Raw genomic sequence first — 17,272 nt, 5'->3', positions numbered from 1 at the left:
ATATTTTATCTCAATATGTTATTTTGTCCTTTGAAATTAGCTGTCAAATCTGCCATAAATTTTGACGATGGCATCTGTTTTTACGTTAAACTCTGGAAGACCTTATCACAAGATTTGTATATTTTGTTTTAATGTTTAAATACCTTTATCATAATTGCATTTGGGATTTATTTCCATACATTGTGTGAGATAAAATTCAAAATTTAATTTCCACCTACAAAGGGATTGCCAGTAGTCTCAACATCATCTATTAAATACATCCTTTCTTCATTAGGTTAAAGTGCCTCATTTATCATGTGATTCATCACTACATATTCTCTGGTATGTTTTTTAATGTGTTGTGTTGCATTTAACTATCAGCCCCCATGATAACACTAAACTGTCTAAATTACAATAGCTTTACAATGCATTTTAATAGCTTATAAGGTGAGCATCAATTTTGCCCCAGGGATGTCATGTTTTCCGTGGGTATGCATAGCTTTACCAAACCACTCCCCTTTCTTACTGAAGCCAGTCTGTCACTGCACTGATGTTTTCCTTATCTTACATGAGATGGTTAAGTGCAAATGCTCTCCTCTCAACAGTGCCTCTACTCCTGCTGCTACTGCTGTTTACATGGTATTGGATGTCTACTTTGTGTCAGTTAACTTTCTAGGCATTTTAAATATATTTTCTTATTAAGGCTGCACAGATCGTGATGGAAGGAGACTTGACTTGGGGTGATGAACACGCACATACAGTGTACAGATGATGTGTTGTGGAATTGTGCGCCTGAAACCTTATAATTTTAACAGTGTCACCCCAATCAATTCAATAAAAAGGAGGGGAAAGCTGCACAAAAACCTTTCAAAGTATTGTAGTAGCTGTCAAGGGCTCAAAGCATATTCCCTCTGGTTCTCTTACCATTCTCTTACACAGTGGCTTCCCTGCGATTTACTACCCACGGCTAATGACTGTGTTGCTTTGTGATAGAGCTTCCCGCGTGCTGCCAGACTGCTTTGCCTGTGCGTATGAAGAGGTGAGTTCCTGGGACATTCCCCCAAGGTAGCCTTACCCCATGACTGCCAGTGCAGAGGGTAATTCCCCACTTGTGTGGTCCCCTGGTTGAGTCAACACAGATGTGAAACCTCCATTTTCATCAGAGTCCCCTGTGGGACTGAATTGATAGCTCATTTGTGTCTATTTTCATTCCTTTTCTGAGAATACTTTCTAATACATCATTTTTTGCACAAAAGCTCACCTCAGGATCTGCAACCAGAAAATCCATGCTAAGACTGCTAGTTACAATGTAAAGTCCATTTTACAAAAGAAAAAAACTGAGATTAATGCAATGTCACACAGATAATATATTTGGATTCAATTTATTTTTTTCTATTTATTTATTTTTTTCTTTTAGAGAGAAGAAGAAGAAGAAGAAGAAGAAGAAGAAGAAGAAGAAGAAGAAGAAGAAGAAGAAGAAGAAGAAGAAGAAGGAGAAGAAGAAGAAGAAGAAGTGGTGATTGGTTGCCCCCACACATACTCCAACTGGGGATGGAACCTGAAAGCTGAATATGTGCCCTGACCAGGAATTGAAGCAGCAACCTTTGGTTGTATGGGCTGATGCTCCAAACTACTGAGCCAAACTAACCTGTGCAATTTACTTTTGTCTCTAAAACTATTCACAAGTTCCACTTCTCTTATGCCATTCCAGTCAACCCACAGCAATGCCTGTGGTTACAGCCCCGCATGGATACACTCGTTAGTCAACAAGCACTAGGGAGTGATAGGGAGGAAGATACTGAAGTCCTATTTTAACCAGTTCGAGTGAGGACCATGTTTCCCTGGACCCACTTTCCCTTGGGCTTCTAGGTTACAGTTGGCCAACAGATGAATTTGGGTAAGATTTGGATGGTGGAAGTAAAGCAGCAATCCTTCTTCTTCTTCTTCTTCTTCTTCTTCCTCTTCTTCTTCTTCTTCTTCTTCTTCTTCTTCTTCTTCTTCTTCTTCTTCTCCTCCTCCTCCTCCTCCTCCTCCTCCTCCTCCTCCTCCTCCTCCTCCTCCTCCCCCTCCCCCTCCTCCTCCTCCTCCTCCTCCTCTCCTCCTCCTCCTCCTCCTCCTCCTCCTCCTCCTCCTCCTCCTTTTCTTCTTCTTCTTCTTCTTCTTCTTCTTCTTCTTCTTCTTCTTCTTCTTCTTCTTCTTCTTCTTCTTCTTCTTCTTCTTCAGCTTTTATTACTCAAAAAAGCATTTGAAAATTTTATTTGGCTTTCTGTGTGCTTGTGCCTTCAATACTTTCACAATGATTTTCTGATCCTCAATAAGGAAAACACGCTTGATCCTGGCACAGACACATTTCGCACAGATGGGCCCACCATAGGCCCTGCTGACATGTTTTCATCTTAGACAACCTCACTAGAAACTTAGGTCTCAGCATGAACTCCCTGAAGTAAGCCTGGGCACACATCACATGCAGATTTTGGTGCTTTCCCGACCTTCTTGGGAACAATTCTATCACCAGGGGTTCAGGACAGCCTAGTTTTGTTAGGGGCTGTGTTGTTGGACAGCCTCTGACGGTATGTTACACGCTGGACCATGGTGAATGCTGAAGTTGCCGTCTATGGAAGAGTAAAAGGAGTCATTATTCTTGTAGGGTCTTTGTGGTCAGATGCAATGCAGAGGCGCCCAGTGGTACCTTTCCTATCTGTGTCTCTTCCTCCTGCTGGCCAGCAGTGACCCCAGGCTCATATTAGATGCTTGGCGGAGGAGCCTCAGAGGCAGACCTTATAGAAGCAACAAGTTCAAAGGCCTCAGCAGGAGCTCAGCTTTTGTCAGTCCCCTTCAGCAGCTGGTAAACATGACTCCTTAGATTTTCTGGAAGTTGATTTATTCACCTGCACTGGTTCCCAGGAGAATGGGCCAGCGACCCTTCCTTCCTTCAATTCGCCATTCTGCTTCACTTTCCAGCTGCTTCTCCCATCTGTGCAATATCTCATTCCTCTCCCGAGTTGCTTATTCCCTTCATATACAATAGCCATGCTTCTCTGAACTCTGACAGATGCAAAGTGTTAAATATAAACTAACATTTAATTGAGTCTCCCTCCCAAAACACTTGAAATAGCACCACAAAGAGAAAACCTTTAAAGTGTTTAACTGTCAAATACAATTTATTTCCTTAATCCAGGACCATTTTTAGAAGCATGTCCTCTGAACATGTAAGATATCTTTTTTAAACAAGAGAATTGCTCTTTCTTTCCCCCCCCCTTTTTTTTTTGAAGCTGAAACAATGCCCCAGGAATTAATTTTGAAGTAAGACCATGATGCATGCCTTTTTTCCCTACATTCCTTAGGAAGATTTTGTTGCTTTGATGTTATTTAAAAACTGACAAGACCAGAAAAATAAGAGTTTATGAAACCAGGTCAAGCCACTTCATGAGCACAAAGATCAACATTCAAACTACACAAGCAAGAAAAAGAAAAAGAGTATTAGATGTGTTAAGAATCAATCTTGCTTTTACTCATAAAGATATCATACCATATTTATAGGTTAATATGTGGCTAACATATGACATTTAATTTTAAAGCTAAAAAAAAAGATAAAGAAAATTAAGAATCCCAAATGAGAGAAAGCAAATTTGAAGAATTTAGATGAGATGAAAATAGCCAATAATTGAAATATTTCCATGATGATAAAAATCTTTAAAATGGTTCTGAAATTTAAAAAATAGGCTATTCTCCTTATCCTACCACCTGACCTAACTAAAAGTATCTAATTTTATCCCAGTGAAAAAGAAACTAATGTAAAATTTAGAATATCATGACCCTGGAGAAAATCGCATAGGCAGGAAGCATTTTGGTCTCTGTCCCATGTAAATAATTTTATAAGCACAAATGTTCAAAGAGTGTCATTAAAGTCAATTAATGTCAGGAAAAGAATGAAAAGGGACATAAAAAATGGATGAAACTAGAAATCTAATACAGCAGAGACCCTTAGGAGGGAGATTTATTATAACATAACTAGAGGCGTGATGCATGAAATTCATACATGGGTAGGATTCCTAGGCCTGGCCTGAAATCAGGGATGATAGGGGCCTTCCTGCTGCTGGCTGAGGACCTCCCTTCCCCAGCTGCTGGCTGCTGGCCGTGGCCTTCCTTCATTCCACACTGCCCCTTGGTGGTCATCACGCATCATAGTGAGCGATCAAACTCCTGGTCTGGTCGAACTCCTGAGGGGACACTTTGCATATTAGCATTTCATATATATAGATTGAAGAAGTCATCTAGATGGAGGAAGATATGCAAAGAACTGCTTCCTATCACTCTTTCCAATTGCTGGGGGAATTACAAATGATAAACGTTTTTTCTTATCCTTGAAATCTCAAATCCTGCCTTAAAAAAATGGGTTAATACAACATAATTTCAGTGTTTGTAAGGAACTTCTCTAAAGAAAATGCAGAAATTGTTTAGTAGAAAAATATAGAGCTCATGGTGAAAGAAGTTGGGGGCAAGAGGTCATGGTAGGAGAAGTTGGTGTTGAAAACGCATGATGGAGAAGTCAAGATTGAGGGCTTGTGGTGGGAAAAGTTGATGGTAACAGCTCATGGTAGGAGAAGTTGAGGATGATGGGCCATGGGGAAAAAAGCTGGAACTGATGAATCCCAATGGGAGAACATCAGGGTTGACAGATCATGTTTCCATTTGGAGAATAAGGGATCATTCCTTATTTTGTGAGACACAGTGTAGCTCTTCTTTATCTTCTCCTGCAATCACAAATGATGAGTGGAGATTTAATAACAGTTTCCATTAAATCTGAAGGTGACACACCAGGCCTGGGCTAGGGTGGGTCGAGAGAAAAGCCTAAGAAACAAAATTTAAGGAGACACTCACTCTCAGGGTCATGCAGCGGTGGACCCGGAACCTGTACAACCCTGACAGTGAGTGGATGCATTATTAAATTTTGTGGACCAGGCTCCACTCTTGCTTTACCAGCACTCCTTTCTACTCCTAGGGAAAGAGAGAGCCTGTGGAAATTTGTTTATGAGGCAGAATCAAAGGGATATATTTTAAGCTCGAGGAGGTAGATGTGCACATGGACAAAAAGAGAAACATTCTGTTTAAGTGAGAGACTGAAAGATGCCTCTTACTCTCCAACAAAAAAGGAGTGGTAGCTCATCTGGGCAGTGATGAATTACCTAAGTCTCCACTTATCAATCAGAATGTTGTAGGGACCGTAGTGCAAAATTCCTGTGACGGCCTGATGCTAAATTCAGGACACAGTGCTAAAGAGGATGTTTGTCAAAGCAGGTGGTTGACTTCAGAAAATCTGAGCACATGGTATGAGTAGTGTCCTGATAGATACAAGGAAACCAGGTGACTGAGAGTCTGGAAACAGTCATACATGAAGTCACACAAATTGGAGTCCCAAGCACATTTCAGAGAGTAAAGGCCTAACTCTATCTAGCTCTAGGGAGAGAACTTTAGAACAAGGTAGTGGTTAGTCTGGAAGATATTAGGTACAGACTTAGACTGAGAGAAATAAAATAGTAAAACCATTGCAAGAAATTGGCTACTAGGTGAGGCCTTGGTCAATGAAATGAGTCAGATCTCAACTGTGAGATGTGTGAGTGAATTATTTAAGTGCTAGGATTCAGAAGCCCAAATTATCTCCAACTGATGAACAAACTAGTGCCCGAGATGTGGCAGAGCTGAGCTTCCACCCAGGTTTCCTAGCTGACTGTAAAAGAGAATCTTCATAGTGAACCACCATTCTGGTGGGAAGAATGATGGGCTATCAAAAATGCCCATGTCCTAATTCTCAGAACCTGAGAATAGATTAGGTTACATGGAAAAGACTTTAAAATTAGGGTAGCAGATAATATGGTCAGCTGAACTTATATTACAGAGACTATCCTGGATCATCCTGCGAGCCCAAAGTAATCACAGGTGTCCTAAAACATGAAAGAGAAAGGTAGTCAGCATCACAGTGATGTGATGTGAGAAACCAGCCATTCTTAGTTTTGAAGTTGGAAGGAACCACAGGCCGAGGAATGCTGGCAGGCCCTATAAAGGCAAGAAAATTGATCCCCCCACCACCACCACTGCCCCAGTGCCTCCAGAAGGGAACATAGCCCTATGGACACTTTTATTTTAGCTCAGTGATCTCACCCGATGCCTTTCAGAATTCTAAAATTCAGGACTGTAAGATTAAAACTTCATTTTGTTTTCAGCTTCTAAATTTGTGCTAATTTGTTACAGCAGCAACAGAAAACTAAAACCAGAACCAATGAATACATTACAATTGGTGCGAAGTGAGGCAATCCATTCCTTTCACCTCCCAGCACACATACTTCTGGTGTCAAACTAAGGCAAGTTGAGCTGATAAAATACACAATGTCAAAAGTGAACACAAGCAAAGGTCAAAACACAATGGAGAGATTATGGGATTATAAGGCTGACTTCTTTAAGAAGTCTGGTTATTTTGGATGGAGAGAAAGAAAAAAAATAAAAATTTTTAAAAATTTCTTATCTATATGCTCCTCATAGGTAAGAGCAGATAGCAGGGAAGCGAGTGTGCCGATGATGGTGAGGAGAGCACTCAGACCTGGAGGAAGGCACATGTGAAGAATGATAATACAGATAATGGCTGTGTATTGTGTGAGAGGCACTATCCTTCCACCATCGTATTATCACTCAGTGAATTCCCATTATGCACCAGGCACCATTAGATGGTGGCGATAGAGTGGTAAACAAGACAGATAAGGCACTTGATCTTCTATGGGTCCATCCTAGCAGGGACTATATTTTTAGGAAGTGTTTTTATTGATTATTATTTTATTTCATTATTCTCTGCAACCACCATATAAGATGGCAAAAATGAGGACATTCTCATTTTACAGGCGAGAAATAAAAAAAGCTTACATTTACGGTGTAAGTCAGAGCCTGCATGCTTAATCACTGTGCAGCCCGCTAACAAGTAAAGTTTGGGCGGATAAGGTGGCCCCGATGGTAGGTGACTAATATGTGAAAGGTTTTCATTTTAAAACACCACAAATAATAATGAAAAGTGTCATTTGTAAGGCAATTCTTTGGTATTGTGTGTTGTGCCAAGTGTAGGTTTTCTATAACCCTCAAGGCAATCTTGGAAGATGGGTGTTCTTTCCTATTTTACATATGGAAAATTTAAAGCTCAGGTGTCATAGGTTACTGCCCAAGACCACCCAGCAAGTAAGCCTCTGATTTGAAATCAACACCATGTTGTGGGTAAGGAAAACAAAGATATCTTAAAACAACTCTAGACACTTTCTCAAAACTGAAGCTGGATTCATGAAAGATCATTTGTTCTATTAAATATATCAGACACATATATATTTTGCTATAGCATAATGCAATTCCTACAGACATGGGATACACCCATACAGCCCCTGACCTACTTGCATTCTTCCATAAATCTATGAGAATAAAAAAAAATTTGGAGACAGTTGAAACATAAAGTCTGTGAGATACTAATAAAAGATGCAGTAGTGTAGCAATCTGGATGTATGCATACCTGGCAGCCAATAGCCAGATCTTGTCATTAGAACGTCTACCTTGTCGACAAAACCCTGGCTGTCCTCTATCTCATGGCACAACTGGCTCAAGTGTTGGGGAAAGAAAGATCCAAATAAAATTGACTTTCATGTTTAGAGTTGCTTAATTTTAGAAATTAATGCAGAATTACAAGCAATCATCAAGACAAAAAACTACACACACACACACACACACACACACACACACACACACACACTTAAACAGTAAACGTTTATTTTTCACAGTTCTGGATCTTGGAAAACCCAAGGTCAAGGTGCGGCAGGTCTGGTGTTTGGTGAGAGCTCACAGTCAGCCGCCTTCGTGCTGTGTCTCACATGATGGAACTTTTTTTCTTTCTACTTTGAAAAAATGAACAATATATTTGAATACTATGTTGAACAACTTTTTTTAGCCTCGGGGGTTAGACAAAGATAGTGCTTCCATAAAACTTATAACAAAAAAACCACACTTTTTAATAGTGTATTCTGTTAGCATATGATTAACTTAATTGCTACATATTTAATGATTAAACTTGATGTAGTCCTTATTCTCTATTTTCCTTCTGATGATGTATCTGTCATAAATGGGTTGTAGAAAAAAAAAAAAGACCAGCTTTTTTTTCTCGATTATAGTTGACCCTCAATATTATTTTGTATTAATTTCAGGTGTACAGCATAGTGGTTAAACATTTATATAAATTATAAAATCATCTCCCTGATAATTCTAATAGCCACCTAACACCATGAAGTCATTACAATATGACTGACTATATTCCCTTTATTGTACTTTACATCCCCGTGAGAGAAGACAAGCATTTTTGAGACCCTAGCTTCTTGTACAAGTCTGTGTTTCATTAAGCCCTGCCATAAGTCTAATTGGGGCATTCCTTTGTGAAAATATGATTTATTTATGTTTTATTCAGGCCTTTTCCCCTCTCTTTCTTCAGTAAAGTAGACTTTGAAGAAGGAAAACATTTGTATTACACTTCTCCAGTAATATATTTTTCTTGGGGTGCATAAGCCAAACCAAGTATTAAAAATGGGAAAGAAAACCAATAATTTTTACTTTGGAGAATATTAGGATGCAAATTAAATGCATTTTCTGAATAATACATTTATTTAGTATCTGCTATGGATAATAATCAAATAGAAAGTTATTTCTTCAAATGTAGGAGTTTAGGGAGAAAAGTACCAATGGGTATGAAAGTTTGTGTTGTTAATAATGGAATTTTATTTCCCAGCACACATGCACAACCCCTCCTATAAATACATTTACAGTGATCGTGATCTATTTCTCAGACCAGCTCTTGTCTGAGGGATAGTGAATGAACTCACCCTAGGAAATTCCACTCTCAGGTCCTTTCATTGCACTAGTTTGCTCTACCCATTTATTAAATTATCTTCTCAATCAGTCTCTGCAGCCCAGGGTGTGATTGATCTTGTGGGGAGCTGGTTTATCTACGTACATACGTACACCACGCAGAGCTAGCTTAGTCTTGGAAATTAGAATATCTTTTCTTTTACCAACATAGTATATTTTTATCAGGACATTAACTCTTAAGCATTTTTTTTCCTTCCAGGTAAATACAACATTACAAATGCAAGGCTATAGCCTCGACTTTAGTGTTCTATTAATTTCTAAAACAACTAAAATTAAATCAACTTTACAAACTGCAGGACTAACACAGAGTCCTCAGCTTTTATTGATGGAGAATTTTAATGTGTCACAACTGTTAGGAAAGCAACAGTTCCATTAAACAAACCTGATTTCAAAATGGCACTTAAGGAAAAGGGAGATGGAGACAAGAACAAATAAAATTGAATAGGGGAGCTGATTTCATGGATTATAAATGATGTACCTATTAGCAAGTCATAAAACAAGAAAACAAGGTAATTGGACTGACTGCTGGAAGGAAAAAGTTATGTAAATTAAGAGAGCCTCATTAAAATAATCAAGACAAGTGATTCACTGATTAAGAAGGTAGCAGGTTTTTTTTTTTAATTGCTACTATAATTAATCTTTTTCTTTGGTAAGCTATTCTTTCAAAGGTTCAGTTTCACTTGAAACAAATTAAGGTGCGTTAGACATACTATCAATCTAAAGTTTACATTTCAAAGCAGTGCTATAGGTAGATATAGCTCTACAGAGAAAACTGCCATAAAATATACGTTGGAAATCCTCAGAGAATATAAAGTAATATGGCCCCCTTTTGTCCTCAAACTACCATGTTTTATTAGTACTTTAAGAGTTGATAGAGAATTGGTAGAACAATCTACCCCCAGCTATAGAAATGCTACTGAGAACTAAGGCCTCTCATTTGTGGCTAGAGCTTTATTAATCCACAGGAGCCCATTGTTAATACTACTCTGTGTTCATCTGCTAGGTTCAGTGAACATCCTACAGGACTCTGCTCTGGAGAGGAGAAAAAGTTCTGGTCTCAGGGAATGTATAACATTTACGAGATTATCTTAATGAACACACACACACACACACACAAACCCACTAAGAAATAAAAGGCAAACGTAATTGTTTCCACTTCCATGTACCTGAAAGCATAGAAATATGTATATGGACACACCCACATAGAATATACACTGAGTGGCCAGATTATTATGTACTTTGTTGGGCCACCTTTTGCCTTCAATACTGCAATGATTCTTCCTGGCATTGACTCCACGAGATGTTGAAAGGTGATGCGAGGAACCTGACACCATGCCTGATGAATAGCACTGTCCAGTTCTGTGAGATTTGATGGTTGTGGAACCAGCTGCCTGATGGCTCTTTTAACTTCATCCCACAAATGCTCAATTGGCTTGAGATCTGGTGATTGTGGGGGCCACCTAAGCAAGGTAAAGTCTCCCTCATGTTCTTGAAACCACTCCTGCACAACATGAGCACCGTGGCATGGCGCATTGTCTTGTTGGAAGAAGCCATCTCCAGTGGGATACGCCATCAACATAATAGGATGAACTTGATCAGCAACGATACTTAGGTTTGTTGTGCTATTCAGACGTTGTTCCACATGAATTAAAGGGCCCAAATCATGCCAGGAAAACATGTCTCAAACCACAACACTGCCCCCACCAGCTTGAAGGGTTGTACTCATGCATGTGGGGTGCATGCTTTCATGCTGTTTCCACCAAATTCTCACTTTGCCATCTGCAAGATGCAACTGAAAATGTGATTCATCAGACCACATGACTTTTTTCCAATGCTCGACAGTCCAATCCTTGTGTTCCTGTGTGAATTGGAGATGTTTTATCTTCGTAACTGCAGACAGCAAAGGTGTTCGAACAGGCCTTTGGTTGTTTTGCTGATACTTGCTCCATAGCTCTGAGCGCCAACAATCATCCCACGTTCAAAGGCTGTTAAATCGTGTTGTTTACCCATATCTTCAGAAAAAAATCATTTCTACTGTTGTGGTAAACAACCTGCTTTCCTATTTATAATGGTCTGGCCCTCTAGCAACTTCAGCGCCAAATTATAGCTAATTTGCCTACAAACGTCAGGTGGTCATAATAATCTGGCTCCTCAGTGTATTTTACATATAAAACAAAGTAAGTTATAAATGTCTAGTAAAGATAGTGATGGGATCATCTTGGCAAAATTAATTGAATTTATAAATGACAGCATGGATGCCCTCTTCCAAAGGACTGGAAACACTGAAACATATGTCTTGGGTTTTTACTATCACCTCATTTGTAGAAAATAAACTCATGTGCATGTATACTTTCTGCAGGGGGAAGCAGGTAAAAGCAATAAGTCTAAGTAGATTATTGATTTTGAACCCTGCTCTTAGCCACTGAATTATATACTATGCATTCAATAATTTGAAAAATTATTTTGACTTTTTTATCTTCAATGATACAAGAAATTGATTATTTATTAAATTGTAGATACTTTTTTTATTTATCTTATCCCCAGATGCTCCTCATGGACATGATATGCTTGACGATAGAACATGTTTCTTAATACTGACTCCATCTTGAAGAAGAAGACTATTTGGATACTCATGCCACATTATTGGATAACTGCTTCCATGTTTTATTCTGTAGCTATAGACTTTCTGGATAGAGGCATGACTTTAATTGTGCTTCTATTTTATTCTATGAAGCCAATTACTATAATGGGATAAATCACACCTCACCTAGGGAAAGGCACAATTCATGATGCATCATTTTCCTGAAGTAAGAAGAGATAAGTACAGGAAGTTAAAACTAGTAGATTTTAAAAATTTGAGCATAAATATTATGTAGAGTTCAGTACATTTCACAAAAATTATGATCACGTTAAATATATTTATTGTTCTCTATATTTTATTTTTGTCTTGTTTGTTTTCCGTTGTTGTTAATCCTCACCTGAGAACATTTTTCCATTGATTTTTAGAGAGAGTGGAAGGGAGGGGGAGAGACAGAGAGAGAAACATCAATGTGAGAGAGACACATCAATTGGTTGCTTCCTGCACATGCCCTGACCAGGGCCAGGGATCAAGCTGCAGCTGAGGTATGTGGCCTTGACCAGAATCAAACCCAGGACTCTTCAGTCCACAGGCTTACACTCTATCCACTGAGCCAAACTGGCTGGGGCCATTATTCTCTATATTTTAGACCCTTGTTATTGAACTTGGAAGATAATAGGAAAAAAACCTCAAATATCCTTTTATCCAAGAGTTAGATTATAAAAATGTGGAAGATATAAAAGTCACAATGTCTAGATGAATAAACTTCATTATTATATTTCTTTTAAACCTAATTCAAAGTGGCACCTTTAACATATTTTCTCAATTCATTTAAAAAATCCTTTGCTTTAATTTTAAAATTACTATTTAAAACAATCATGAATTTCTAATGAGGTAAAACATTAAGTCTTGAATAGATGATTGGGTAAAGTAGTATGTAATTCACAAAAGAGAGAACTGAATGATACAATTAAAAATGTGTTCAATCTTACTTGTAAACATACAGATGCAAACTTAAAAAACCCTTTTGTAAAGTGTTCAGATTAGCATAGATAACACTGCTATTGAGCATGCACTGAGATCAGAGTCCTGAAGCATAGCAGGTGTGTTATAAATGCCCACAGCTTCCTAGAAATGAGCCGAGTGATATATACAATTGACTTACAAACGTTTATGATTTTATTCTATTATTTTAATCTTTAGAAAGAAATTATAAGAAAACAACAAAGAACATAAAAATGCCTACAAATACTAAAAATAAAGCTTAAACATTTAAAAACGGAAAAAGCTCACGCTGGCCCATGTGGCTCAGTTGGTTGGGTGTCATCCTGTGCACTGAAAGGTCATTGGTTTGATTCCTGGTCAGGTCACATGCCTAGACTGTGGGCTTGATCCCCTGTGGAGGGTGTACAGGAGGCAGCCAATAGATGTTATGCTCTCACATCGATGTTTCTCTCTTCTCCTTTCCTCTCTTGCTAAAAATCAATAAACTATTCCTTAAAAATAAATAAATGCACACATACATATAATAGAAGAAGCTTAATTCTACAAAACGAGAATAATTCAGTGAATTATGTCATGGCCATGGAATAATACACTATACAGCATTAAAATTATGTTCATAAATGTTTACTGTAAAAGAAAATCTTTATAACATTGTTTTAAAAATAAATCAAAAATATAATCTCAACTCAATGAAACACATATATACATAGGAAAATCAGGATTGTAACAGTGCAAGTAAAAATAGATATCTATCTTGATGAAATCCATAGATTCTTCTTCTTTTTTAAAAGGATATATTTTTATTGGTTTCAGAGAGGAAGGGAGAGGGAGAGAGATAGAAACATCAATGGTGAGAGAGAATCATTGGTACACTGCCTCCTGCACTGCCCCCACTGGGGATCGAACCCACGACCCGGGCATGCACCCTGACTGGGAATTGAACCATGACCTCCTGGTTCACTGAGCCACCCCTGCTGGTCTCTTGTTCCTTTTTTTTTAATCCTCTCCTGAGGATATTTGTTCCACTGATTTTTAGAGAGAGTGACAAGGAGTGAGGGCAACAGAGAGAGGGAGTGAGAAAAACATCAATGTGAGAGAGACACATGTCCCCACCAGGGCTAAGGAGCAACCCCAAAACCTATGTATGTGCCCTTGATGGGAAATTGAACCCAAGACCATCGAGTGTGCAAGTTAATGCTCTAACTGCTGAACCACACCAGCCAGGGCTCCATAGATTACTCTTATTACCTTCTTTATGTTTTTTAAATTTGGGGATGAATATGTACTACTTTAAAAATAAAATGTCTTATGTATATGTCTATGCACATATATGTATGTGTATACACATATAAATACAAACACATATTTATATTTCATAAACCTTTGCTATCAAGCTGCTTTCTGGTTAACTATTTTTTTCTGTTCTCTTTCACGTTGACATTTTTATCTGCAGTTTCAGTTCAAAAGAAAGTTGCATTAACAAATACTTCAAAAGCATACCTTTGTTCTCTCAATTTCTCAGTTCACAAAATAGCTTTTGCTTATAAAATATTAATAAATGATTGGTCACTAGTCTCCCTTTTAAAAAATTTATAGGTTCTTTTTAATCTATTCCTTTTTGCTCTCAGCATATGACTTTAGTTATGAAAAATGTCACCCCATCAATTTGGACTGTGTTTGTTTCAGTTAAAAACATTGGTTTTTCTATGAGGACAATAACTTTGTTTACTATAAAACTGATTGACAAAACATATGACTGTTCTGAAATGGCACTATAACCTATCTGACCTTATCATATTCAACAACTTTAAACTTTTTGCTCCTTATTTTATATTAAAAATGTGATTTCTGCAAACATTTAGAAATGATTCTTTAAACATTAGGCTGTCTAACATTTCTGTAAATCAATGATCATCCAAATATTTTTTACTGGAGTGAAAGCATTCTTAAATTTTACACAAAACCCATGCAGTTCTCGCCTGTATTGCTTCCACTTCAATCAGCCCCATGCTTCATGTCCCTGAAGGAAATTTCTAGGATACTTCAAGGATCTCCAGGAATCTGCGGAACACCATGTGAAAACCAGCACTTTAGATGATTTCACTTATCACAGATAAGGGTATAACTCATAACGTATCTAAACCAAATTTTCAGTAAATTATATTTGTCATATTGGCTATGTCATGTTCACCGTGAGAAATGACTCTATGAAAACATCTTATTCTATTCAGAATGGGCATGTTTCAGGTCAGAGAATCTTCTTTAAGGGGAAAATTTCTCTCTGGTCTAAGTTTCAGGAAAATTTTAGCTTCGCTTGAACAATTTGTTCTAAAGACACTGTGAATCAGGTATAAGTGTTTCTCATTGTGTTGACTGTAGGGAGGCATAAAGAATTAAAATCTTTACAAGGTGTCATGTTGTTAAATTCTTGTGATTTAACATTAACTAACTTTGTTATATTCCCACTCATTTTTCCTTTTACCCTCAATTATTTCTTTTTGAGAATATTTTTAGTGTCAATGAAAATCAGAAACAAAGCTGATTTTCCCGTTTTATTGAGATATAATGACAATGACATTGAATTAGTTTAATGTGTACAATATAATGACTTGGTATATGTAGTATGCTGTTAAATGGTTGCCACAGTAAGTTTAGCTAACATCCATAATCCCAAATAGCTACACGATTTACTTCTGGTGATAAGAGCTTTTAAGATTTACTTTCTTATCAACTTTCAAATAGTATGCAATATAATATTGTTAACTACAGTCATTGTGCTGTACATTACATTCCAGAACTAAGTTACCGATAACTGAAAATTTGTACCTTTTGATCACTTGAATCTATTTTTCTCAACTCTCAACTCCCACCGCTGGCAAGACCAATCAAGTATCTGAGTTCATGTGCTTGCTTTCAATTCCACATAGAAGTACTTGTCTTTATTTGCCATTTAAAAAATATTTGTATTGATTTTTAGAGAAAGAGGAAGAGAGAAGGAGAGGGAGAAACACCAATACATGCCAAAGTGAAGCATTGATCAGCTGCTTCCTGCACACCCCCTATTGGGAATAAGGGATGGGGCATGCAACCTGGGGCATGTGCCCTGAGGGGAATCAAGCCAGCAACTTTTCAGTGCCCACGCAGTGAACCAACTGAGCCACCCCAGCTAGGGCCATCCTTAATTTGTGTGTGTGTGTGTGTGTGTGTGTGTGTGTGTGTGTGTGTGTGTGTTGGCTTCTGCACATTAGATAAAACAACCACCTCTCCAAGTCTTTATAAAGTAGCCTCATGTAGGAAAAGAACCTTATCATTCAACTCTGCCCTAGCTCTTGGTTTTTTCTCAAACCTTCGCAGTTGTCCAAGCAGCCTATTTTATTGTTAATGTTCCCAGTTGAAGCTGTGAACAGTGTTCCAAAGGGGAAGATCTCAGTCAGCACCTGCGTGAAGGCTGATCAGAAGTTGGACCCTGAGGTGGCAGCTTTTAAAGGATTCATTAGGCCACTTTCAGGGAAAGACTGGGCAATGGGCTTTTCTGACTGTTCTTTGTGCTATGCTCTGGGGGTATACCTGTTTAAGAATTGATTTTTTGTCTGCTTGTTTTTGTCTTTCTTGTTGGACTTACAAATGCAGTCCCCACTGGACACTAAAGCCTGGTGGTCAATGGGTGCATCCCCTGGCAGCAGCTGCAAAAGCTGGGGCACCAGACATGTGCACCAGTTCCTTCCAGGGAGACATTGGTGAACGTGGAGATGGCACCATGGTCTTCCTTGGTCTCCAGGAAGGATGGCGGTTGGCAGCTAAATGTGTGCTAAGTTAGAAGCCTGACTCTCAGGTAGCAGCTTTTAAACTATGCAAATGGGCATCTTCAGGGAGAGACTATGAGACGATGTTTCTGTCTGCTCCCTCTTTGTTGAGTGAGCCCCCAGAGGAGAGCCACAGCCCCTCACAAGTCTGTTAAGAACTGTTTCTTTGTTTACCAGTCCTATGGGTCTTGTGGATGCAAGCCCAGTTAGGTTCCAGCAGTATGAGTTTTGGGGCTCATCTCTCAGGTAGAAGTCTTAAAGGTTGGGATGTGAGATGTTGGATTTAGACCCTTTGTGCCTCAGGGAGAAGCTGAGAGTTGTAAGTTCTTTCCTCTGCCTTCTGCACATCCCCTACTGGGGATGTGTCCCACCGGGAATTGAACGGTGATCTCCTGGTTCAGTGGTTGATGCTCAACCACTGAGCAACATGGGCCGGACACAGTGCAGGTATTTTGATGGGGATATTTTCTCATTCATTTAAGTGTAGGAGACACTCAGCTAGATTCTATATTTCTTTCAGAGGCATTGCTTCATGGGTAGCTATAGATTTGGTGTGTCCATTGGAGGTTCAGGAAACTCCTACCTGACCAGTTTTGATTGGAACCTCACAAAACAGATTCTCAATCTTAAAAATGTGTGTGTATTTATAAATATATGTGTATTTTTAGACTGTCCCCAGAAAAATTAAGGCTACCTTTATTACTGCCAATATTTTTCTGAATGTATTTGCTAACATTCATTCATTCATTTATTCATTCATATACTGGTAGTTGTTCAAAAAAATCTTTATGATATACCTAGACACGCTCAAATCTTTGTGTGAGCAGAGTTACAACAGTGAACTAAACTCAGCTCTTAATTTTACAGATTCAAGGGAGTCCATTTACTACAACTACCAAATATTACCGTAAGCCATATTTTACCCATAGCCCACAGAGTTCCAACAGTTCATTGTAATACATTTTAA

The 17,272-nt window shown here is 38.4% G+C and overlaps 1 pseudogene; it reads right to left on the bottom strand.

Annotated features, from left to right (window-relative positions):
* Positions 1 to 2,208: 2,208 nt before the first annotated feature.
* LOC118662074 lies at positions 2,209 to 2,570 on the bottom strand (annotated as a pseudogene).
* Positions 2,571 to 17,272: the final 14,702 nt, after the last annotated feature.

The sequence above is a fragment of the Myotis myotis genome, unplaced genomic scaffold (genome assembly GCF_014108235.1).
Source record: "Myotis myotis isolate mMyoMyo1 unplaced genomic scaffold, mMyoMyo1.p scaffold_m19_p_8, whole genome shotgun sequence".
Taxonomy (NCBI): Eukaryota; Metazoa; Chordata; class Mammalia; order Chiroptera; family Vespertilionidae; genus Myotis; species Myotis myotis.
The sequence above is the reverse complement of the archived record's forward strand: the minus strand, read 5'-3'. Positions and strand labels throughout refer to the sequence as shown.